Below are 27,317 nucleotides of genomic sequence, written 5' to 3' on the forward strand. Positions count from 1 at the left end.
TTCTCTTCTTAGAGAAAAAAAAAGGACCATCCACATCGGTCCAATCTTACGAATCATTGTTCAAACTGCGCTCTAAAATGATATCCCACTTACGCCCCCATTGGCATAAACGGAGCATGTTCTCAACTGGGCGAGGGCGACAAACTTCTGAGGTGATCGCTTACATCTCGCCGGCGCGTTAAGCTCCTGTCACAGGTGGCAATTTAGGTGCACTTTTAACGAGTGTGCTCACGAAGTGTCATTTTGGCGGTTCGCTGCTACGCGAGAAAGCGAAGTGTACTTATAAATGATTGCAGTGGCAATTGACGAATTTGAAGCACGACGTGTAATTGTCATTTTTGCGCCTTTGTCTCATCGTCGGACCACGTTGCCTTCGTGGAAGTAGCACCTGTAACACGCGCCTTCTTAAATAACTAGAGAACAACTCACCTACACATATGCAAGTGTGCCTGGAAGTCAACAACGTGACGGACGCAGTTATTGCACAACATGTGCTTACTCATCTTGTAGCGGAAGTGGCCGCAAACAGCCTGACCATTAGAGTAGCGAGCTTTTCGTTGTATTTTATGACTTGTTTTATACACACCAGCATTCATCAGAACAAAAACGAAGGTTTAAAAACAGTATTAACGCCGGTTTAGGCAACAGCGTATTTCTGTACAAGCTATAGCCACTGGTACCGAGGCTACAGACTCGGTACCAGTGGCTAGCTTTCGTCGCAGCGAAGTGAAATTGGCGAACACACTTGCCGGCAAGTGTACTTTGCCGCGAATAACACAACTTCCTCGTGTGACAGCGCGCAAATAACACTCGTGGCGAAGTGCACTTAAGGTGCCACGTGTGACAGGGTAATTACTCCCACAGGCGCTGCGCCGTGCTACAGAAATTAGGTGTCTGGTTCTAATCCCGGCTGCGGCTGCTGCATTTCCGATGGAGGCGGAAATGTTGTAGGCCCGTGTGCTCAGATTTGGGTGCACGTTAAAGAACCCCAGGTGTTCAAAATTTCCGGAGCCCTCCACTACGGCGTTTCTTACAATCATATGGTGGTTTTGGGACGTTAAACCCCACAAATCAATCAATCATTAGGTGTCTGGTTCTAACCACCACCACCTACTTCTACCGTGGGAAGGGGCTAGTGCCGTGGTTCTAGGCAACGTTTTGATCTCAGCCAGTGCATGCGGGGGCCCATACTTTGCTTCGGGGAACTTGGCGGCTGCCTCTCGTCGCCACTGACACAAAAATGGTTCATCCTCAGCGGTGGACGTCTGAGACGAACACCACCGCCAGGCCTTGGCAGCTTGAAAAACGCTTTCGATGGGTCGACGCTCCCTGGATTTCGTGCTGACCGGTTGTGCGCCCGCGCGCTCCGCGCGCTCGCGACCTTCGGCGTCATCGTAGCGCTGGCCGACTGGGCTCGTCCTACGTCATCTCCTGTCGCCGACGACCTTCGACGGCAGCGCAGCTCTGATTTACTGGTCCTGCTCTACGCCATCTACAGACGCCGACACCATCTCTCGCAAGTGTACCCCGTCCTCGGACTCCAGTGACCGTTCTTCCATCTTTCCTGTCTCTCCTATCCCCTCAGTTTGTTGTTGCTTCTTCTTCCTCTTTCCTATACCTTTACTTCTACCCTTTTATCCCTCCTTACCCCCATCCCTTTGTGAGCTCTGTGGCGGTGTCGCTCACTGAAGCAGACAATAACGGGGCTCACTTTTCTCTTCCTTTCTCTCAAGAACCACTTCAACGCTTTCGATGCCCAAGCAGTCAGGGAAAGAAGCGCCGCGCCTGCTAACTCGGCGTAACGCCGGGATGCAAAAATGGCAGTCCGTCGCAACGGTGCATTCCTTGTGCAGTTCAATCGGCAGCGTTCTGGTTTTGCGGAATGTCCAGCCTCTTTCGCCAACTGTCCCGCGTATTTTAAGCCAGAAATTGCTGCATCTTTAGGCCATCTTTCACACACATTTAACTGATTATATAACACGGCGACAGACTCTAGGACAAGGCGGAGTCGGAACATCGCCTCAACTGGCCTCGTAAAAGCGGCAGGAGTGGAAACCTGTAAGCTGTGTCTCCCTGTGTTTTGTATATACGGGCCATGGTCGGCCCCTCAAATATAATTTGAGCAAATAAGAATTGTTGCTTGACGTTGTCACGATGGGTTGTATAAACTTGATTCTGTCCAGCTGCGTAACACTTGATATGTTTATTGAATTTCGGTATTAATTACACCAAGCACGTGTTACTTCAAAAACCTGAAGCATTGTCATTAAAGACGCCACCTCTGTATGACCAGGTCTGTATTGAAAATTTTAATCACTGCTTCGAGGATTTTTTTTTCGTTTCATATTGTATTTTATACAACCAGCAGGGATCGGCGTAAAGGCAAAGAAAACTTGACAAAGCGCCAATCTTCTGTGCACACATTAGGCGGTTATACATAGCAAAACAAAAATGAACACAGTAGAAGCAAACATTTGGTATTTTTTTCAGACATCAAGTCATTAGGCACAAACATGTGTACATATGCCTAACAATGGCCACCAAAATAAAAAAATAAATATACAGGCATGTGCTGGATATGCAAGAGACAGGAGATTGGAAGATGAATCGAAAGAGGATTGAAAATGTTTTTAGGAGGAACGTGGGTTCGTGGTAGGGATACCGTGCTGTATCCATTTTTTTTTCAACATTACTGTGCCGTCCTTTGTTCATAAAACCATTGTCGTCGCCGAACGCTGCGTCTTGGAGTGGGCCGGTGGCATTTTGCATGCGGATATGCTTGCAGCTTGCACGATTATTAATGCGCACGCCGTGGGCATGCATATCCGTGGCTCTCGGCGTGGGCTGCGTTGGCCGTATGAACTTACGAGCGGCTCGTTACGCGGCCGATGTTGCTGGCGTGTTGACGAGGTCTTGCCCGCGTGTGGGCTCCCAAAGTGCCCGTAATTCTACAGCTGTCAAGCCCATCCCGATATTAATTGCCGAGTGCGGGTGCTGCTTCAACTCTCCTGCGCGTCCTTCCGCCCAGCCTGATTTACGGCCGGGTTGCCGCAAATGCCGACCGCATTCCATCTTTCGCGACAAACCCGCCGTTGTCCAACATACTCGAAAATAATCACCCCGCTCAGGGTAGAGAATGTGAGAAAAAGATCAACGAGAAATTGTAGCACACTAAGGGGATGCGAAAACGGCATCTAAAGCAGTGAAAATAAAATCACTTTTCTTAGGCATTTGTTACTTCACACTGTCAATCTATGTCAACAATGAACCTTGTTAGTTTGGCTGAAAATATTGGCGAAAAGAACACCACATGATCGACGTTTCGGGATGCCTCAATGACAGCGTGCCTCATCAACATATGATATCTTCAAGTCGATATTTATAACCAAAGCGTGCGCTGTTTTCGTGCTTTTTGGCTCTCTGACTGCGTGTTTGCTCCAAGTCAGTGGCTGCTGACCGAAGACACACGTTATGTGTAAGCGAGTGGCCGGCCGTCCCTGCTTGCACAAGCTGGGGTTTCTTCCCCATCCATATTTTAGTCTGCTCGTCGTCTAGCTACCGTGCCGAAGTGAGCGCCTCTCCACGATCAGGCAGTCCTCTGCATAACGAACAGTTCTTTGCCACTTAGTCTTCATTCGCCATGCGTTCACTTCGAGCAGCGTCAAAATTTGATGAGGCTTGTTTTGAGAGGGATGTGGCATGTAGAGTTGGGAAAAGAACGATGTGGTAGTTGGCGTTTTGCGACGTGGTGGCTTTACATCCTTCGTTTCGTTATTGCGGGAAGCGCGATGTTCTTCGCCCACTCGATCTACTCTTTCTCCGTACGCACGTGGTCGGGCGTGAAAACCGCACTCTGCGCATCATACGTATCCCTAAATATACTATAGAGGAAACTTAGTGTCTATGGGAGCTGCAGTGCACGGCGCTTCAGTGAGGATGGGAATGACGGTTAGTGCATGGATTTGTCTAATCTGCGTACTTACGGCTCCGTTTGGCTTCGCGTGGCTGGGAGCTGCTATGTTACCAAACAAAAATAGGCAAATTTTCAGCAGTTGCACTTTACACCTTAGCCTTTTTAAGGCTTACCATTTCAAATCTACTCATGAAATTCACAACCGTCCGTTCTTTCATTCCGAACAGAACTAAGGCACACAGATAAGGGAAGTTACAAGTGCGTTCGAAACCCGCAAGCGCGAAGACTAGGCAAATCCGTGTACAACGATTCCCATGGTCGCTGAACGATCAGAGCCAGAGTCTCTTCTAGTTAATAAGAAAATATGCTGCGCATGCCTTACGCCGTGCAGCGCATGGCCCATGTCCAGTGAACGACACTTTTCTAGCAGCCGAATTCACGCGAGCAACAACTTGGGTATGGTCGTTTTTATTTATTCGGAGCTGCCCGCGGCGGCTTCTCCCCTTAAACGGACTTCCCTATAGTCGCTCCTAAGGACCTCAATAAAGGTCTGTCTGTCTGTCTGTTCTCGGCGTGAACACGAACGTGTTAGTATCAAAACTCCCTGCTTGATGAATTTTGTCTTGATTTTGTATTAGGCGTCTATAATTTAATAAACACGCATGAATAGTCACCTCTTGCCACATATTTTCCTCAAGTAACACGTTGGACAGGAGGGCTTGGTGCCTATATGCGGTGCCGGCTGCTACTTTCGCATAATAGTTGCCAAGTACTCGCGCAGGAGCGAATACAAGCAAGCAGTGAGCCATCGCAAAACTAGTAAAATGGTTGAACACTCAAGCACTTCGCCCCAGTGCTTGAAGGTGATGTCCACTCGGCGAAAGAGTTGACAAAACCGATATTTTCTTACATTCCCGCAGCTTAACGGGGCCCTGAAACACTGTTTTGTGTTACCATGGAGTTATATCACTGGAAAAACTTGTTGCCTCACAAATTCAATGCCGTGACAATTTTTAAAATCCGTCCAGTACAAGCGGAGTTACAAAGACTCGTCACACGCTGCAATTGCATTAGCTCATCTCTCGTTCCGACGAAAGCGCTAGAAGCTAATCAGGGAGGGATGGAAGGGGGCTAACAAAAACGTCACGTGCGCCTCGTGAACTTGGGCATTTTTTTTTTCTTCGAATACGCAACTTTTTCAGTGCGATCGCGCGCGCATGCAACGGTGGACCAATGACGGGCTCCCGCGGCGATCTCTGTAACGACCGAACGCGCCATGTTGAAATCAGCCAATGGCTGATAGGTAGGCATTCCACGAGTGATTTTTTGGTCTGTCATCATTTGTAGAGGGAAGAAAGCAATTTTTAGCTGAATTTGATAATTTATTGTGAATTCCGGGCCACGTGCTGCGCTGTAACATTTTGCTCGCGTGTTTTCGGGAGACCGTTCGGCAGCGTTTTCCGACCATGCGCAAAACGTGTTGCAGGGCCCCTTTAAACGTTTCGCGAAGCCGGCAGCTTCATTTTCGTGAAATTCTTTGTATTCGGGTCAACTCTTGAAAGGAAATATTCTTTATTTTGAGTGGAGCTTATCGCCCTGTGATTACTCGACCATGATTTTACGCGAGTGCTCCGTGAAATTAGGTTGTACCGGGCCTTCGAATTTAGAGAAATCTTTTGGGCCTGCTGCACGGATATACTGTAGAGATTTCGTAATTGTTCTTTTTAATTGCCCGCATGTTGTAAGCGAGACAACCTGTGCTCAACAACCGTCTCTCTGCACCTCGCGGCGGTCGTCTTCGGTGCAGGCGTACCGATATTCCCGCCTTTGTGCTGCTTCGTGTTTGAACTAAATTCTCACGAGTCCTGCAGCAATCAACGCGCTCGCACGCGTTTCGACTTGCGAGCTCTCATGTGTGTGTGCGGCTGCAGGTGTTTTCTCCCGAAGCCAATTCAAGCTGCCTCGCTCAGCTGGTGACGCGTCCCTTCCCAGACTGCCTCTCTCCTGTGCTCTTTCCCGTTCCGTGGCAGCCGACCTTGGCCATTCGGAGGAATGTTGGCAAGATACGGCGATAATTTTTCGGTGTCCTGCATTTAACCAGAACATTGTTCTTCTTATATCTGTTGAGGCGACTTGGTATTTTTAAAAAAGAACGTACACACAGTTGGTTACAGGTACCAGAAAAAAGTCACACCTTTGCTCAAAGGCGAAGCAATGAACGCGATAGAAACAAATTGGAAGGTCACGCGCAGAATAGCAAGCAGATCGAAACGTGCCCCGCGTTCTCACGCACAAACGACGCTCGAAACCTACTCACATGTACAGATGAACGCGAATAAGCATCTCGGGTGTTACTTCGCTGTGTCTGCGAAAAGGGCGTCCTTTTCGCAAATGGAGGCTGTGCAACGACTGCAGTGACCCTTGTGTGTCCTGTAACTACAACAGAATCTTCCCAGTGCAAGCCCAACGCCAGCCAAGACGTATAATTTTCCCCACCAGAACATAAGGGCGCGAGATCTCTCCGCGGGCCAAAGTGTGCGTGAGAGATGAGAGCCGCCGCGCGCTCATTGTGCCATCTTGCTAATAATGCTGAAAATACGATAGTCCCCCTTCTCCCCCTCCCGAAATGCGCGCCAACAGCGGTAAGTGGTAGATATAAGTTGCTTGCCGTTTGACCGTTAAATGAGCAACCTCTCGGTGGCTCAGGGGTTAACGCCTCGCATTTACGACACGGAGGTCCCACGTTTGATTACGGGTGCTGGAGTCTTTTTTTTTTTTTTTTGCTCGTTTTTTTTTCTTTTAGTTTTAATATATATGGTTCCGTATACATACACGGTGCATGACATCAATGTCGACATCCACTTCCACGCCGACGCCAGTGGCGAAATCCAGCCGAGAGTGTCCATATCTTTGCTATCGCAATAAAAGTAACAAAGATCGAGTTGCAGAAATTCCTACCAATAGGTACCTTATTTGCTCACCCAGTGCCCACGCCAGTTCGGGCATGTTTCTTTGCAGCAGTAGTTCTGCTGTAATAGAATTCTTCTGGGAACCTGTGTGCCAAGCGTTGACGTGAATTCGACGAGGCCATTCTTGATCGTTCAACTGACGTTTCACATCAAGGAGACTCGTTCGAAAAAAACAATTACAGCATATCCTCGAGGTGAAGGATGACGAGTTTGGCGAAATTCTCCACAGGAAGACGCACAGACGGACACTCAAACTTCCGCCATCTCTCATATTTTCATCATATATTCATCACATACAAGTACAGCCATGCAGCGGACATTCTAAGGACCAAACGAGTGGTGGATACTACGACGACACAGCACATTTGACTTTTCGGCGTGAGTAGCTTCGCCCCTAAAATATGCTATGATGGTGTCGGGCGACCTTGCGGGTATTTCTTCTGCCGTGCTCGAAGGAGTCGCCGTGTCCTGTTTTCTTGCTGTCCGCCATCGAGCGTTGCTGTCCGCCCGAGTTTCTCCGGAGGCGCGCTCTCTCCCCGTTCGTCCTTTCTCTCTTGATGCTGGTCTTGACGTCATTTTTTCCGCGACGATGGTTTTGGGGATTGTGCGCGGTATTCCTTCGCCGGCCTCGACGATTCTACGGGCAGCGGTACGCAAGCGTCGCCAGCGTTATCGATTGATGGCGTCTCGTGCTAAGGCGAGCATTCTCTTTCCGTCCCATAAAGCCCTTCTGTTTCCATTCGTTAAACTCCACGGCTTGCCGCCCTGCGAAGCGCTTTCACGTGCTCCTTTCGCGAGTCAAAGCCGATATCTTCCGAGCAGCAGTGTGCAGTCAGGTTACCCAAAATAGTCTCATCTCCACTCGAAGGAAATGTCGATACTATACGGCAAATGCCGCAGATGGCCCGGGAGGGGCGTAATGGAGGCCAGCCTCTGAGACAAATGCGTTCGCTTCAGAGGAAGGAGATGCGCGAAGATGGGTTGATCTTGCACGGCGCCACCTTAACCTGACTCAGCGGAATCTGTTTTCTGCACTCTCTCTTGTTAACACATTCTTTTCAATTTCTTTCGTTGGTTGTACTGACGGACATGGCTTGATAGCGGCGTTGAATTAAGGGAAAGTGGTTTATAGCATCAGAAAAAGAAAAAAAAAGTGAAGCTATTTAACCGGAGACCGGTGGGGCATAGGCAGTACTGGGAAGATTTGCGTCCTCTATAACGTTCTGTCTATAGTGCGGGTGTCTTAGCCAAGAAACCCCCGCACAAATCGCTGTTTCCTAGTTGTGCCGCTTGGGTCTTCGCCACTGCGTACACATACTTACAACAGCGTTGTGCCGCGGACATGCCAGAGCAGGTTCATCACACTGGCCGATAACTAATAATATTTGTGCGAATATTGGAAACTTCGAATAGGAAAGGTGACTTGTGATCGAATACCGAACTGTTAGAATTGGATAATCGAAGTATCGGGACACCACAGACGTTTAAAAGTCCGTTTTCTTCCGTGTCTTCGGTAACAACTTACCTGTTTTGTAAGCATAGCCGTATCAGCCGGGGGGGGGGGGGGTATGTGCAGTGGAAACGCGAGTCCCCCCCCCCCTCAGTGAAAAGTTGTGGGGCGCCGAGCCCTCCCACCCCTCTGTTTTGACAGTGGTCATTTTTGGCTGCACACTGGTGAGCGAAACCAACAAATCACAACAGTAATCACCCAATTATGTTCCTATCCGGGAGAAGAAAGTCGTCATGAGGCCACGTTACTACATAGCGAAGTTTTACCAACATTGCCACTTTGATCATTTTCCTTGTAGGTTATATATATATATATATATATATATATATATATATATATATATATATATATATATATATATATATATATATATATATATATGCACATACGTCCCGGCTGACGAGTGAGGTAGGCCTGCCCCCCCCCCCCACACACACACACTCGCGAAAGGGTCGGTACGCCACTGCTTGTAAGCCAGAATTGAAATGAGCACGAAGGTTAGATTTCAGGGGCATGCTAACACCATGTGACACGTGTCATAAGATCCCCCGTACAGTGCGGACATGCGCCTGAGAAGGCCGAATTTGAATGATTCAATACTGCCGGGCACAGTCAAGTATTGTATGGTAAAGAGGCGGAGAAGCCAGCGCTCCTCCACCCTGGTGAGGCCTTTACAGAGGTGAGGTATACAGACTATGAGAGCATTGGTAAGGAGAGGTGACTTCTCCAAAAGCGATAGCAGGATTGAAATCGGGTTCGGGAGCTGGCTGCGGATGAGGCGATGCCCGGTGAGTAGGCGCGCGGGCGGCAGCGTCGTCTGTCTCGTTTCCCTGAAGACCCGCATAAGCCGGAGCCCACGTGGTAGTACGACGGGCCGGATACCCTGTGTACTCGCAAGCGTGAAGAATTTTGAAGGCACAGTACGGAATATACACTTGCTGAATTTTGCGGCAGGCCCCCCTGGAGTCGGTGATAATGAACCGGGGCTCTGGATCTGCGGGTGCCAATGCAATGGCGATCTTTTCCGCAAATGTATTGTTTGTGGCATGGAAAGTAAGGCCTTGAGCTATAGTGTTTCGGTGGATGACAGCCGCCGTGTACCGACCCCCATGGGGCGGGTCGGCCGCATCCATGCACAAGGCACCTGGCTTATGGTCATACAGTTGAGAAATAGCCTCCGCCCGTGCAAGCTGGCGGCCATTATGGGCGTCTCTATACTGTTTCACCACTGGTTCAGCACTACGAAAGCTACGGGGTGTAATAAAGCCACATGCTTACGCAGTGAAACATAGTTTCATATATAAGTGCCTTGAAAATGGCAGGGTTGTCTAAAAATTGTTGTTTGTTTTGGTGCGTGTTGCGCCAAATCAATACACGATATGTGTACTTCTTCATCGCATTTATTTGCTACGCATTTAGTTAATTGTGTCGGTTACCACCAAAAACTATGGTTGCGAATCAACATGGCAGCCCCCGTGCAGAAGCGACTGCCCGCTTTGATCCGAACTTGCTCCTGCTAAACGTCCACAGCGCTGACAGCAAAAAAATAAATCGTGAAATCAGCCATCGATTTGTTTCATCTTGTTCTGAGAATGAAGCATCAGGTACGTTTGGCCGTTATTGGCGAGATATGCTGCTTGTGTAGCCGTATCTGATAAGCAAAACGCGCCAGGGCTAGGGCTGTGTCGCCACACCAAGAACGCTGCATCTCCAAATATGGGACATGCACGCTCGCACAGCGTTCCGCGCGCGTCGGATGCTGCTTGGGTGAAACAACGAGAAGATGCAAAGAAAAGCATTGCAGCGATAGACGGGAGAAAATGCTTTAACAGAGAAGCAGTCGTGTCAGAGCCACGAACAGCGTCCTATAGCCCCAAAGTGAAGTTATCTGCCGGCATGAGTGTCTATCGATCTTCAGTAGAACCACAAATCATATTGTTGAGACGCCAAACTTCCCGAAGTGTAAGTGTAATGGCTTGTTTGACAGTTTTACTTATTTCATAAAGTTAATAAACTACCCATGTTACATGCCATGACCGTGCAAGGACAATTAGGCGAGCAGACGCCGTGAAGACGGTGAGCAGACGACACGGCGCGGGTGAATACATGTGGAGGGGCTAATCGCTTTTCTTATTTTCTATGCGCCCTGTAGCCTCCGCAATGCTGATGGAAACGTCTGAAACAATAGTCATGTGGTCGCACCTGGAGTGCGAAGCGCCAAGCTTCGGGGACGGGGACTTGTTATTCCGTCAGTGTGACGAGGGATACATGTAAGCGTGCCGGAAGGCGGCTCCCAGCAGGTGTTTCGCTCTCTTTTGTAGACCTTGTGATGAGAATGCATTCAATACAGTTCTAAGCATTTTCGTAGGTGCAGGTAGGGAACCAAGTATAAAATTCGTCTGCTGACAAATGTCTTAGCCAGGCGCAGGGCATGCTTGCATCAGGCGTAGGGCATGCTTGCAAACCGCCACGCACTTGATAATGTTCTGTAAAGGTATTCACGCTATAGTTCAGGATGATGGCGCAGAGTTTTTCAAAACACTGGGGTTTAGGGACCGTGAGGGCAAAATAGACTTTAAGCGGGCAGAAATAGCTAGAAGGAGGTTATCTGATTGGTGGCTACAATCAAGGCACGAGGTAAAATTACTCTTCACTGCAAAGTGCCAGTGCTTAACTTCATCATTAAAAAAAAGAGATAAATTTAGTTTTTGTTCACTTAAGTATTATGGCCAGGTGGCGTTAGCCACCGTCCGAACTAAAGGGTACAGCCACATCAATCCATTCATCTATTCATTCACAGCATATACACAGTGTGAATGATGAGTGGGGGCGAACCAGACACTTTCGTCCGTCCGATGCGTGCTCTAGTGTTATGGACGGACGGATGGACGGACGGATGGACGGACGGATGGATGGATGGACACTTCGCTCCACTCATAATCTTTCACTCCGTGAATATGCTGTGAATTTTTTATTCCCCTGCCGAAAGTTGGAGTTCGTCAAGCACCGTTCGCTTGATTACCTGGTAATCTTTATGCTTTGTTGTGCTTAGCCGTGGGGACAAAATGAAAAATCGCAGCATATCCACGTAGTGAATAATAATGATGAGTGGGGCGAAGCGGCCTTCAGCCTGTCCGTTCGTTCGTGCGTGCGTCCGTCCATTCATCTGTCCATCCGTCCGTCTGTCTGCCTGCTAGTCTGTCTATTCGTCCGTCTGTGCGTCCATCGAGTGAACACTCCAAGTGCCGCCATCTCGCATCCCCTATGGCACATTCCCGCTCTAGAGCGGGTGTGTGCCAAGCGTGTCACGCCGACGGACAGGGGACATTGCTCGACCCTAAAGAGCTTCGCCCTCTACAAGGGGACTGTCTCCGCTACCAGCGGGAAAATCAAACGTCGCTACGCAAATCCGGCACTTTACCGGGAGCTTCCGCCCATCATCTTTCCAACCGCAACTCCTACAGTCGGCGTTCCGACGTCGAAATCATCTTTCAGACTTTTCGGTGTACTACCTTCTTCCGGGTTTGTCGCGTCGCTCTCATCTCTCGACTCATGTCTAGCGCTCGCCTGTTCGGATTCGCATGGGCAAACCTCGTTTCCATAGGACACGCTATGACCCTAAAGACAGCGGTGCCCCAGAGCTGTGAGAACACTCGAGGACTCACCATCTGAGATGCTGCTGTTCCTTTCTGTCTGGCCTTGACCACCGTCAGACGCTCGCCATCTCCCTATACCGCTTGATGTGTCGCCGAACCGATGAACAGAGACAACAGCCGCTAGACCAAAAGTGCCTTCGGTTTGGTGGCTTGCTCCTTGTTGTAGTAGTCGAAATGCCTATGTTTTAGCCTTCTGCTTGCGCGTCCTCTTCAGCACGAAGAACTCCTTGGTACGCAGAGCTTACCTTGTCGTCGCTGTCTCGATCATGTTGTCTGCGACGCCAGTAAGCGCAACCGCATCCCCGGTGCCAAGAAGCGGCGTGAAAGCATCCAGCACGTTGACAGCCATGCATCTCAAATGAAGTCCGCGAAGCGGCTGTCAAGCATGGTGGTATGCCACAGGGGGCCTGCTAACCGACTACACTGTGTAACATGATCGGGGGAAGTGAACGGCGCCACCATCGGATGGGAAACAGGTGGCTAGAAGGCTGAGAGTGGGGAGACCACCAGCAAATGAACTCACAGTCGGCCCGATAAGCGGACTGATTTTGATTTGCCGTGAGGAGAATGGGGAGGAGCAACCAAGGTGTTAAAACCTGGCTCGCAGCTCGTCACGGGGAGTCTGGTCGCAGGATCGGTGCTGTGCACTATAGGCTCTGCCAAGTTAAAGACAGTTCCAAGTATGAGCACTTGTCCTGTACATTTGTATATATCTTGTATATAAAGTCCATTCGTTGCTCTATAGAAGGGCTGGTCTCCATCAGAGTTATTCTATCGTATGAGTTGGGACCCTCCGCATAGGCTCCACGTATCCAAATCCAGACACGTCAGTGCTTCCCCCCCCCCCCCCCCCATCGGGAGTAAGCAGACTGTCGTGCCTTGATGCGCATGCCCACTATTAAACGCATTATTTGCGTTTTGTGTTGCCGCCCCCAGGTGGCGTGAACGTCAGCTAACTTTCGAAAAATTGACCCAACTGTGTGTCCGGATTTTGGAACGCAGTTTCACAACTCTTATAATTGAAAAACTCTGACCTCCATGCATCTTTGGGAAGCAGTGACAGTCATGATGAGGCAAGACAAGACAGCTACAACCAATCTTCCACTCCCTTCTACAGCGGCTCCGCAGCTAACAGAGCTCTGCTCTTGAGAATAGGGGGAGTGAGGGAGAAAGTTGCGTTTGAATTGACTATCTCCGAGGTCTGGTTGATCAAGTTGCGGGGCGGACTTATAACCTAGGTTTCCCGATGTGAATGAGCTGACTACCTTGTTTATCGCCTTGTTGCAAACCGCTGCGATCGCTTGCAGCTACCGTAAGCGGGAAACCTTTTTCCGCAGTGGGACGTAAAATGGCGGTTATAGTATACGCTTTCGAAGATAGTATATTTTCTAAAACAGTAAGATCCATAAAACGTTGGGTTGTTTTCGCTCACTTTTGCGTCACTGGTAATGTAATTCTGAGGTCAGGCAGAACGAAATGAAATTACCGTCTCTGCAATGTTAAAGCGTAGGGCGTGAAAGCGTCCCATGGACGGCCCGCAACACCTGCAGCTCTTGAGGGATGAAAGAGGATTTTTACAGCAGAAGCATGGGGCACTCCAAGATTTCACATCATTTCGCGATTGCTTGCTGAAGGAAGACTTAGCTACAGATGTTCGTTCTCCAGCGTGCAGCCGGCACGGGCCTCTGTCGAAAGGGGGGAAGGCGGGCGGGTTCAGCCCCCGGACTGTTTTGAGGGGGGCTCGAGCACTCCTTGCCGCGCTCGCCCTGTCGATACACCCATGCATACACACTGCGAGTCCTTCGTTTGTTAAGGCCAAACCATAGTTTCCTAAAATTAACCAGAGGGGACTCTGGCGCTGCGATCGTTCAGTGACCATGGGAATGATTGGTAGTACACACATTTGCCTAGTCTTCGTATTTGTGGACGGTGAATCGTACTTGCGGCTTCGTTTGTTGCTGGTTACGGTTTCATTAAAAAAACGAACTCTTTTGAACTTCGTGACCTGATTTGAAGAGAGTAAGCTTTAAAAAATAAGGTGGTGAAACACAACCACTGAACCTTTGCTGATTTTTTGTTTCGAGAAAAAACAGCTCCAAGTCAGACGAACACACACGGAGCCAGAAGCAGGCCAGAAGTACGAAGATTAGACAAATGTGTGTGTACTACCCATCATTCCCATGCTCGCTGAAACTCCGTGCGTTGCAGCTCCCGGAGACGATAGCGCCAGAGTTCCCTCTAGTGTATATTAGGAAACTCTATGGGCCGAACCTCATAAATGCGAAAATGCACGCGACAGTGACGAGCGATGCTATGAGCGAAAAAACGGGGTGTTCGCGCGATGTATCGCAAGGTAGTTTCCGCGCGGTCGCTCGGTTTTCCAGATTTGGAAACCGTCGCCCATCGCCCGGAAGTGCTGCACTCAAAGCACCGGAACAGTATGTACATGACTGACGTACTGCCGGTTCTCTTCATGTGCCGCGAAATCACCACCTCCTCTCACTCTCCTCTCTGCCCGAGTCACACGTGCACAACGAAGAAATAGCGTAATGTTTATGCACGTGCACATAAAAAAAGTGCTGCAAGGCAATAACAAACACTTTCCTTTCCATTACACAATATATCTTATTTTTTAAAGTGCATACCGCTCACTACGAGGTTTCCTTGGTACGAGCAGACGGCCTCATGCAAGCAACGGTGGAGTTCGCTCATCGAAGCCGTCGCGTGAATGAGGTTTGCCTGCGCTAGCGACGGTTCGCGCGAAGGCAATCTACGTCGCGTCGCTGTCGCGAGTATTTTCGCGTTTATGAGGTCTGGCCTTTATGCTCGCGAGTGTGCGCTTTCCCTCATGCACAGTGTTGCCGGGGCGAAGCATCTTACAAAGCTGTTCACGTGCTACGTGACGCCAAACAGGCAGACGGTGTTCCACACTTGCCGTCATGGCTAGTGGCGGCGCTGACTGACGCTCCCAGCCCCGCCGCGGTGGTCTAGTGGCTAAGGTACTCGGCTGCTGACCCGCAGGGCGCGGGTTCGAATCCCGGCTGCGGCGGCTGCATTTCCGATGGAGGCGGAAATGTTGTAGGCCCGTGTGCTCAGATTTGGGTGCACGTTAAAGAACCCCAGGTGGTCTAAATTTCCGGAGCCCTCCACTACGGCGTCTCTCATAATCATAGAGTGGTTTTGGGACGTTAAACCCCACATATCAATCAATCAAACTGACGCTCCCACGTTTAATGCACATATATACTCCCATAAATGGGACGGGGGGGGGGGATGGCAGCCATGGTAGCTCAGTAGGCAGAGTATCGGGCGCGTTATTCGAAAGTCACAGGTTTGGTCCCTGCCCTTGGCAAGTTGTCTTTTAGTCCACATTTATTTCTTCACATTTACATTCGAATTACTTCTAATAGCATATCCTATTAAATGCTAAGCATTTCTTAGCGAACTTTGGCGACTTTGAGCGTATATATCCATCTATTTATCTATTTATTTATTTATTTTCTATCTATCTATATATCTATATATATCTATCTATATATCTATGTATCTATCTATATATCTATTTATATATATATTTCTCTCTCTCTCTCTCCATATATATATATATATATTTATTTATTTATTTATCTAGCTATCTACGTGTGTGTGTGTGTGTGTGTGTGTGTGTGTGTCTAGCCGCTTAACTTTGTGTGAACCAAAATTGGCACGGGAGGGTAAGATGGTTTGACGAATATGACGCGCTGATCAAGACATGAACAATGTCACAATCACGTCGCGTACGTCGTCACACTTCCCGGCAGGCAGTGGTACATATACACGGGTGGGTGTGTGCCGCTGGTATGTGCTACAGGTGATTGACACTATCTGCACAGGAACGACGAGAACACACATGGGCAATTATAACGCGCAAGCGTGAAGAAATACCTGACATCGGTAGCGTCGACCCGACCATTGCAAGGGATAAATGTCAGGGTCCCAGCTGATATCGAACCCACGCATTATGGGTGGCAATGAAAGATTTTACCACAGAGCTACGCCAGGTCTCAGAACTACTTTTCAAATAGACGCTACTCTTCGTGAAACGTCGGTACTGGTGTTGCAGTGCTGCCTACCCAATAATACAAAGATTACGTATGTGCGCCTTCGATACAGCCGTCACACCGGGTTAACGTCAATTGTGGTTAGTTGCCCCGTGCTGAAGTGGATTTATTTAGCAGTGTCCAGGGCCAGCATCTTCGCGAGCATAAGCGCTTCTTATCAGCTTCTCTTGCTACTACGCATGTTCCAGTTATCATCGTTGCGCAAGGGCGAACGACTGGTTATATAAACATTTGCAACTATTGAACATACGTTAGTGTGTGCAACATTTGTACATATATTTAGCATGATTTTATGACGAGTCGCTCAACAAAAAGTTTTAACACGGTAACCTTCCCTCCGCATGCTTCGCATAACGTCGATTCCCGGGGACGTGGGATCTGCCGATTTTACTTTCCTTGTCGTGATTGTATCGCCTTAATAATAAAAGAAAACGAGCCTTTAAAAGTGCAGTTCCTTCCTTCACGCACCTAAGTAGGCACTTTATAATGATCGAACGTTTGAACTCCTACAAGCTGCCTGCCTTTTTCCAAGTTAAGGCTTGGCGAAGGCTTAAAACTTCTGTATTGATACGAGATACTCAGACAGGAATTACCTGCTACACGCATACAAGGAAACACCACCGCAATGGTACTTTCCAGTAAGTCCTTTTCATAATCGGCAAGCGCGCTTCTCTGCGTTGCATATTTGCCCGTAAAATGGCGGCATCTTTAGTGCTGCTTCCAAGGGAGACGAAGACCCAGTGATGCATGCTCGCGAGTGTGCGCTTTCTCTCATGCACAGTGTTGGTGGGGTGAAGCATCTTGCTACAAAGCTGTTCACGTGCTACGTGACACCGAACAGGCAGATGGTGTTTCACACTCGCCGTCATGGCTAGTGGCGGTGCTCACTGACGCTCCCACGTTTAATGCACATATATACATACCCCTATAAAGTTTCGCGTGTTTGGATCATTGGAGCAGACTGTACATTTATCGCATCGTCTAACAGTTGAATTATGGTCGAACATGTAAATCGGTCGTAGGTGACTAGCCGCAATTAGTGCGGTGAAATGTGCTGCCGGAAAGCCAGCTTTATACAAAAGTGAAACGGGTCTGTTGTGTTAGTTTTGTAGATAGGTTGGTACAATAAAAAAATCAAAGCATATAAACGGAGTGAATGACGAGTGGGGTGAAGCTTCGGAGGGTTTTATCAGTAAACCGTGAATCGTCTGCCTGTCGATCGGTCTGTCCATCCATCCACACCTTGAGTGAGTCGTCGAACTAAGTGGTCACGCACGAGCTAGTAGGTACGGAGCCACAGCTTTAAGAGCTTCGCTCCTAAAATATTGTTGCTAGAGATCTGTGTAATATAGCACCTGTCCTCAAAAATGTCTTTCATTCGCATGAAATTTGTATTAACGCCTAAGTCGTTTCATCTTGTTCAAATTACACTTTTATTCCGAAGCGGCTTATTTGGTTGCTTTGGGTATTTTATGCAATGGCTCTTTACACTAAGGTAACCCCACGCCAAATGTTCGTGCAATTGTGGCAAACATCTTAAGTATGTATTTTTTTAAATTAAGGCTGATTTATTGCATTGAAAAAGGTGAAGTGGCAGAATATTTCGGAGAAAAAATTTTGGTACGTCGTCTTGGTAATGTTCGCCACACAAAATGTATTTTGACTATCATTGCACATTTCAATGCCTAATTTGGTTGACATATTGAGCAAATGTATTCGTAAGGTTTTAAATGCGCAATCATCTTACCTCAATTTTAACGCGGAAGTGTTTTATACCGGGGTCCACCAAGTCTCCGCTGACGTATCTGTCACTGATACAACGTTGTAAAATGTATACTACCGGAGTGCAAAAAAATAAATAAAAGGTTTCGTCGCTGGGCGTCAAACCTACCGTCCGCTCCTCAACACACGGTGCAAAACCATTAGACTACGAGGCACACGTTGCCAAGCTCGCTAACGGAAAGGGATTTATGTACACGATATTGTCCTCGAGGACATAGCGTGGCGCCACCATGGTCCTCCGCCCTCTCGCAGGCCCTCTGGACAGTCCGAAAGGGCACCGCTGTGTAGGGCTTCCTTTCCGTCCTCTTTGTCAAACTCGGAATCAGCCAGAGCATGGGAGGTAATGAGCAACACCCTCTCCACAGTCCGGACAATTTGGTTCGATGGTGGGCGAGAAAGGACTGAACCTGCTCCGCGCAGGGAAAGATTCCGTTTGCAGCATCCTGAAGGCTGATGATTGCGGTCGAGTAAGTTTGGGATGAGTAAGTGGAAAAGCCTTCCGATAGAGATGATGATGCGTCATGACCTCATGGAAAGTAGCGAGTCCAATCGGCGTCAAATGAAACCCGAACAGCGGCAAGCCTTCGCGACAGTGTAGTGCGTGCCGTCCAGCTATCACCGCGGCCAGGCACGCATGTATGCTGTCCAACAGTATGCGCGCGCCTATCACCGCTGATAACTGGACGGCTCGCACTGCGCTGTCGCGAAGGCTTGCCGCTGTTCTGGTTTCATTTGACGCTGATAGTGCCTTCCGGTGTCCCCACCTGTGAATTCATCGGAACCGCCGCTGTTAGCGACACCTCGCGCACGGTTATGGGCAAATTCATTGGCGTTGGGACATAAGGATGCAAGTTGTGGGCTGAGAACCGTGTTATGGTGTGAAATCCGGTAGCCCCCTCGCAGCCGAGAATAGCCGCTGCCTCCCGCGAACTCAAGGCGAAAGCCCTAGCCGCGGAACGCGAGTCTGTAAAGACATTTAGATGAGATGGGTCTTTCATTGCTATAGCGATGGCGATTCTCTCAGCCACCGTCGCCGAAACCTGCCTAACCGATGTGGTGCACAGCAGAGTGCCACTGTGATAGCATACGCAAGTGTCTGAAAACAATTGCAACACCGGTTGCGAATGATGAACGGACTGCCAAAGCAACAAAAAAAAAGTCCACAGTCATACCGTGAGTGGAACACGGTTTTCAAAACGTGGCCAAGCAATATGGCGTTCACGGTGTTTTTTCGCCTCCTAATAATGTAGGGTTTAAGGTCCCGAAACCGCCATATTATGTCACGAGCTCGTGGCGTCGACCAAGGGAGCAGACTCGATGCTGAGATGAAACTGTTTATTCGACTGAACTTGTGGCCAGAAAACCGAAGGTCAGATTAGAGCAATACACGGGAACTGATAGCGGCGAACACAGCATCGGCCGTCGATCAACTGACAAGCCGTGAGGCGCTTCGGCATTTATACAGGTACCGTCCAATATTCTAGCGGTATCGCTTCGCTAGCACTACGTAGGTTCCAGAATAATCTCTACTGTTCGCGAAGTGGGCGTAATCTTAACAAAATGGTCTACTACAGCCTCGAAGCTTCTCGAACACCGTAGGTGCGGTTTGCGCTGAGCATAGTGTATCGGGGCCATAACGAACTTGAGGAAAGGAACGTGGCAATGTGGTTATGAGAGAGGCCGTAGTGAAGGGCTCCGGAAATTTCGACCGCCTGGGTTTCTTTAACGTGCGCCCCAAATATGAGTGGACGGGTGCACAGCATTTTTGCCTCTGTCGAAAGCGCAGCCGCTATGAGATCTTCGGATTAGCAGTCGAGCGCCACAACCACTTACATTAGTGCGGCGAAACACCTCTTAGCATCCTGATAGCTTGTGCGCAAAAGTGCAAACATTGCTAAGCAGAGAAAAACCAATGAATGTGTTCCTGGCAACTGCGGAATAAAGCACATCTTCCAATATACAGAATGCAAGGAGGCAATTGTTTATAAAATGCCGTTTATACGGGGAAAGTTACATTGATCACAGCGGAAGATGCACCAACGTTCGTCTTCGGGATTGCGAACGCTCACTGTCAAAAACAAAACCGTACTCTTTCGTTGCCCATTCTCACGAATACCGCTGCTCACACTTCTTCTACGACACAATGATACTGTCTCATCGCAATAATCGGGTAGCTAGGCAAGCCTTCTACATTCGAAGGAAAAAAACTTCATGTGTCACCGTGCCGTAAATTTCGCTGAGCGACGCACAATTTACGTATCTTTGCAGCACCTGCAAAAGATGACACCAATGCATACATACGTTTCTCATTGCTTGCGGCGTGTTCGGTTGTGTGTTCTTTGTTTGTTTTTTCTTCCATTTTCCCTTTAAGTTGCGCTTCTATATGTACTGCTTTTTTCCCAAATAAACTTCAGTTACGTGCCAGTGCCTATGTCTGTGTTTTTTTTTTCTTCTTCGTCGTTTCGTGTGCGCTGAATCAAGCAAGATGTCGACGTATCTTAATATATTCAATACGATACATCCCAAATGCGTTTTCATTCCAGCAGTGTCCTGTATATGTATCTCAAGTATTTCGCGCCTTCTATTGTATCGCGATTCAATTTTGAAGTATCTTTGCCCATCCCTGTACGCCCCCACAAATTTTGACCAGCTGCTATGTTTGCTTGTTTTTTTCTATGAATATCAGAGTGACTGAAGGAAAAAGAAATGTTTTAGGTTCCCCGTTGACGGCTATCTCACATTACTGCAAGCGCCAGCGTCCTTATGGAAGTTCCACATTGCCGTTAATACGGAATTTCAAAATTTCGCTTTCGTAAAACAAAAACATGCATTAACACATGAATTGGAGTTTCACGTGGTGTATTTCGTGCTCGATGATGGACTGAAATCTTCGCTTTCCTCGTAACATTTACGATTATCTAGGGTTTGGAAAAACTCTCAACGCGAAATGAACCTTCCGTAGAGTAAGCAAGATCCACGTATCTTCGGTACCTACCGAACACTGATCCTCATGTGTTTGCGGGCGTGTGTGTGCAGAATGTGTCTAGATATTGGTGAATTTTATGGGTTTTTCTTTTGGCAAAGTTTCGCGTTGATCTACCCCGTTGTATAGTCACGAGGCCGGGACGTGGTCGAATGGAGTGGACTCAATGCTGAGATGACTGTTTATTCGGCCGAACTTGTGGCCAGGAAATTGAATGTCAGATTACAGCAATACGCGGGAACTGATAGCGGCGAACAGAGCGTCGGCCGTCGATCAACTGACAAGTGGTGAAGCACGGCGTCATTTAGGCACGTGTCGTAGAATATTCTAGCGATATCGCTAGCGGCCACGCAGATTCCAGAATACTAGACACCTTCACTTGGGCGTATGTAACGAGCCTACGTACGCGGCGCGATACGTTGCGTGCGCTGCATGCGAAGCGCTCAACGACACATTTAGTTCATGACCATACCGAGATACGTTTGGTTCAAGTAGACGTATGTTATTAGAAATACAACAGCTTCTGGATGCTTTTTAGCGCACTCGTGTGGTAGCGGCCGTCATAATGACCACTAGCATCCAAGCCAAGGCGAATCAAATCGGATCCGTAGTTTAAGACGGTCTGTTTCGGATGTCTAAACTACAGTGTACTAGAATAGAGGCAGTGTGCTCACAGGCAGCGGTGGGTGACCCACTTCGTGTCGACGCTGAGAGGCGGCGCGGTTCGCAGCGTCACCTGAAACTCCTTTGCGCGCCGAAGTAGAGAGCCACAGCGCAATTGTTGAAATGCCAGAAATTATGCAACGTTCGCGACATGCAATGCACGACACTTCTTTTGGGGCATCTTATCAGTGTGCAGGGCGTGGAGCAACTGGCATTGTATTATTTTCCGGCCGTTTAAATGTTCAAAGTGGTTTCGCTAATGCAGCGGTCATGTCGACTGCGGTTCTGAGGTGCGAAAAACACTACGCACTTTCTTTTTCGCAATGTCAGAATTAAAATTTTGGAGTTTAACGGGCCGAAGCCACACTTCCGCTATGAGGTGCGCCATAGCGGAGGCCTGCAGGTTAATTTAGATCTTTTTAGAATTTTTAACGTCAGCCGAAATGCCGACACACGGCTTGTTTCGTTTTTCTCCTCCGTCGGGAGAACAGCCACCGCGGCTAGGATCGAACACACGTCCTCGGGTTCAACAGTACAACGCCTTAGACAGCCTCCACGCCGGGTTTTTCTTGATTACGTGCCTGCTGCAGGAATGCGCGCCCTAAACCCAAACTTTAACCACCATGACAACCACGCACGACGTTTAACATTCTAGCATCGCTGCTTCGAGACTTTAGGTGATGATTGGTGTGTGGCGTGATTCTTGCTGTAAACAAGACGTAGCATCATTATTATCAACAGCTTGTTAGGTCCTGCAGGACGGAGACCTCTTTCATTGATTTACACCCGCTCCTGTCTTTCACTGTCAGAGTCCATTCCATTCATTGCCTCTGAATTTTCATATTTCGTGTATCCATCAAGTTAATGACGTAGCAAATTAAAAAGAAATGATGAAAATCCATGTAAATTGATGAAGTAATGTTTATTTACAAATAAGTGATGAAAGAATTTGCACAAGAAATATTAGGGTAAAAAAAAAGGCTGAATAATGGCAAATCGAGACATTTACACATTGATATGCACCATTAACGACAAGCAATGCTCGGGCTCCGCTGGAACGTCATCCTGTGTGAAGTCGCAGTCCTCCCCTGAATCACCAATAGCAGCCCGTGGAAATTCAGTACAGTCAGTCTCGAGAGCACTTCGGCTCTTTTTCTTTGCGGCTGCATGGTCATTTTCGCGCATCTTCCTTTTAGCTCTCGGTTTTGGCATCTTCTTCGTGAGATACTGCGGCAAACTTGGAAGAATCGTGGGGACGGAGTTTTCCGACAGCATCGGTTTATCACGAGGAATGCGTACCTCTTTGCCATCTATATGGTGCACGAACTCCTTGATAACGAACCTCGGTTAGAAATGCAGTTCGCAGACCGCAGAAAACTCGTCCAGTTTCTTATCTGGACGGTGGAGATTTCTTTCCCACTCCTTCCGCCGTTCTTCATCACGCGGGACGCTGAACAAAGACGCCTGTGGTGCATCCTGCACACGACTAAACCCGGTTCGACAACCGGGCGCAAAACAGTAATTTCGACGGCGGTTAGGCATCTTCACGAACACATACTACACAATGATCCAAGCATAAAGCACAGAACACGCACACGGGGTACCCTCGTTGATCCAATCGAACCGATCGAACTGAACTGAGCGAACCAGCCCCGTCCGCCAACACGGCCAACACGAACCAAGAGTTTTTCAGGATGGATGGATGGATGGATGTGGCCGTACCCTTTAGATCGGGCGGCGGCTAACGCCACCTAGCCGTGATACTTAGTGAACTAACCATTACATCTATCTTTTTTTTCCCTTTAAATAATGAAGTTGAGGATTCGTACTTCGCAGTGAAGGGTTTAATTTTCACTCGTGCCTTGACTTTAGCCACCAATCAGATAACCTCCTTCTAGTTAAGTCTACCCGCTTAAAGTCTATTTTGCCCTCGCTGTCCCTAAATCCCAGTGCTTTGAAAAACTCTGCGCCATCATCCTGAACTATAGGGTGAAGCCCTTTACAGAACATTATCAAGTTTTCGGCAGTTTCTTCTTCCTCTCCACACGCACTGCATACTGTGTCGACCCCTTCGTATTTGGCCCGATATGTCTTGGTTCGCAGTACTCCCGTCCTGGCCTCAAACAGTAGAGAACTACCCCGAGTATTATCATAGATCCTTTCCTCGGCAATTTCCTGCTTAAAAGTTCGATAGATCTCTAGTGCGGACTTCTTAATCATGCCCATTCTCCACATGTCAGTCTCCGTTTCCTTCACTTTCTTCTTGACCGATAGTTCTTTTTGGTTTGGCCACCTGCTGTTTTCTAAGTATTTACCAGTCAACTTCCTGGTTTGCTTCCTCCATTTTGTATCGACATTGTTCATGTACAAGTAGCTGAAAACCTTCCTAGCCCAACGCTCTTCCCCCATTTCTCTCAATCGCTTCTCAAATTTTATCTTGCTGCTAGCTTCCCTGCCCTCAAATGATGTCCATCCCATATCACCTTGTACTCCCTGATTTGGTGTATTCCCGTGAGCTCCTAAAGCAAGCCTACCTATTCCACGTTGCTTAATTTCTAATCTTGCTTGAACTTCTGATCTCATGCACAAGACCGCATTGCTGAACGTCAGCCCAGGAACCATGACCCCTTTCCATATTCCTCTCACAACATCATACCTATTGTAATTCCACAGTGCCCTATTTTTCATGACTGCTGCATTCCTGTTACCTTTAGTCGTCACGTATATTTCGTGTTCCCTCAGATACTCGGTCCCATTGCTTATCCATACGCCCAAATATTTGTATTTATCTGTTATCTCTAGCGTGACCTCCTGTATTCTAAGCTCACTACCTTCGTTGTCATTGAAAATCATGACTGCTGATTTTTCCCTGCTGAATCTAAAATCTAACCTATCTCCCTCATTACCGCAGATGTCCATCAATCTCTGCAAATCTTCCTTGTTGTCGGCCATTAGTACTATATCAACTGCGTACATCAATGCTGGTAGTGCCTGTTCAACGAGTTTTCCTTGTTTGACTAAAGAGAGGTTGAAGCCCAGTCCACTTCCCTCTAATTTTGCCTCTAATCCTTGTAGGTACATCATGAATAATAAAGGTGACAGGGGGCACCCCTGCCTAAGCCCCCGTTTTACCTCTGCAGGCTTGGATACCTGTTTTTCCCACTTTATAACTACCTTGTTACCTTTATAGATACCCTTTAAAAGATTAGTGACTACATGTTCCACGCCTAGTGTGTCCAGTATTCCCCACAATTCCTCTTGAACCACGCTATCGTACGCTCCCTTGATATCCAAAAATGCTAGCCACAGGGGCCTGTGTTCTTTTTCTGCTATTTCGATGCACTGCGTCAGTGAGAACAGATTGTCTTCCAACCTCCTGTGTTTCCGAAACCCATTCTGCAGTTCCCCCAGCACCCCCTCATCCTCTATCCACGCCTGCAGTCTTTCCTTTATAATCTGCATCGCCAGCCTGTAGACCACTGATGTCACTGTTATAGGACGGTAGTTGTTTATGTCAGCTTTGTGCCCCTTTCCTTTATAGATCATGCTCATCCTGCTAAGTTTCCATCCATCGGGAACTTCACCATCGATTATTATTGTACTCACTGCCTCTCTCAGAGCCTGCTTAGACTTCGGACCTAATGTTTTTATCAGCCTAATTGGAATGCCATCTGGGCCTGTTGATGTACTACTGGGAACCCTTTTCTCAGCCCTTTCCCACTCTTGTTGTGAAAATGGAGCCATTGCACCACTTGATTCGTCTTTGTCTATTGTGGTGCATAAAGTACTTCTTTGTTGAAATTTTTCTTTCACCCTTGTTCTTATATATTCAATAGCTTCGTCCCCTTCTAGCCTAGCACCTTGGGCTGTAGTTATAAAGTTCTGCTCTAGGCTCGTCTCATTTCTTAGGGAGTTTAGATGGTTCCAAAATTTCGCAGCTGCCTTTCTATCTTTTTTTATGTACTTCTGCCAGCCACTGAGCTCCCTTCCTTCTAATCTTTTCATTGATCAGAAGGGATGCATCCCTTCTACAGCTTAGAAAGGTTGCCCATTTTCTTTCCACATCATCTGTCGGTTCACCCCGCTGCTTAGCATGTCTGTGTTCCCTAGAGGCTTCTTGACGTTTTGCTATGGCTCTCTTAACTTCCTCATCCCACCAACTTTAGGGTTTGTTTTTGGTTTTGGGATGCCCACCAGGTGCGTCAAGCGTCAGCGCCCCTGGTGGGCATCGTGAAAGTCGGCACAGAGTGCGCTACGGCGGAGCGCCGCAAGGATAGGGCAGTGAGCACACTGCCTCTATTCTAGTACACTGTATCTAAACGGATCGCTGGTTTGTACTTCCAATAGCAGCGCAACATCGTCTCCCCCCCCTCCCCCAAAAGAAAAAAAAATTGGCCCCGTATCTGCATTTAATTTGCAAATGTCGTCGAAGGACGATAGTCTTGCGTGTTGAGAGTGTGAAGAAGACATTTATTTGATGTTCTGCGCAAGAAAATTGATGAATGGTATTCTGGAGGTGCTGCGATAGAGTGCACCGAGCGTGCAGCGGAAGCGAACGAGCGCATCAAGTCACGCCACACGTGAGACATGAGCGCCTCCTGGCAGTTTTCTTGAAAAACGAAGTGCGTGGCTCTGAGACGGGCGTCCGTCTCAGAGGTGATAAGGCGTAGAACGCAAGGCGACGGGTAGGTGCCACCACCTTAGCAAAGCGTTAGAAACACTAGCCTTTTCGTGCAAAAGTTGCATGGTAAGCGCAGCGTGATAAGCGCTATGGTCCTTAAAATTAAATTATGCATTTTCTAGTAAAATGCGCGCATGCAGAATAAATGTTGTTATGGTGCATCAGATTTGCTCAATGATTGCTTTTTAATTGACAATTGCACAAGTATGAACGCTGAATCTTGAGCAACTTTGGTGGGTGCTGCGGATGGGGTTGGCTGTTTGAAGTACACGGTGCCGTTAAGAGTGTACAGACAGACAGACAGACCAAAATTTTTGCGTCGAAGGTCCCCAAGATAGAGTATTGTCTTTAAAAATATACTCGATTTGTGCCGGCTTTGTTCCTCTCTGTATTCGACGCCATCGCTGCCATTTTGCTATCTGGTTCCTATTCCAATCGAGATATCGCGAGAGCGTCACGCCGCGTACGCTCCGCCTCGTCACGTTTACGCACGCCGCGTTTTTTTCTTCTTTCGGCGTACGCACGCATCCACGGAAAAGATTCGTTACGTATTGCGCATGCGCACTTCTCTCCCTTAGCCACGCTGTACGTAGGCTCGTTACGTACGCCCAACCGAAAGTGTCTAATCTGAAATGTTTTCGAAGTGGGCGTGATCTTAACGAAATCATCTACTACAGTCCCGAAGCTCCTCGAACACTGCTGACGCGTTTCGCAGATAATACGTACAGGGTAACGGGGCGATGAAAAAACTTGAGGTGGCAGTGTTGAACAGTGCGCCAGGTCGCCTCCATTTCTTGTCCTGATATAAACTAAGGGTAAGTGTGTGCGCTCTGTGACACCCGACACGTTGAATCTCTTCCTCGCATTGCCAACCAGTCGAGGCAGCCAGCTCGTTGGGTGGACATACATGAACACGCTCGCGGCGGCCAGTGCAACTCAAACGTGGCACAGCAACAATGACACAGGCGCTTCTCTTCTCATTTGTTCCGTTCGTTTTTCGATTGTATTCTAACTGGCCATACTTTCGAAGGCACCGGGTTCGGGCTAGTTGGTGCTGATC

General features: G+C 48.2%; 1 protein-coding gene across 33 annotated transcripts in view; it reads left to right on the top strand.

The window, feature by feature from the left end:
• Window positions 1-27,317, top strand: part of trol (terribly reduced optic lobes) — a 531,158-nt gene that overhangs the window by 156,561 nt on the left and 347,280 nt on the right. The window lies entirely within an intron of this gene.

This window comes from Rhipicephalus microplus, chromosome 3, assembly GCF_043290135.1.
Source record: "Rhipicephalus microplus isolate Deutch F79 chromosome 3, USDA_Rmic, whole genome shotgun sequence".
Lineage (NCBI taxonomy): Eukaryota > Metazoa > Arthropoda > Arachnida > Ixodida > Ixodidae > Rhipicephalus > Rhipicephalus microplus.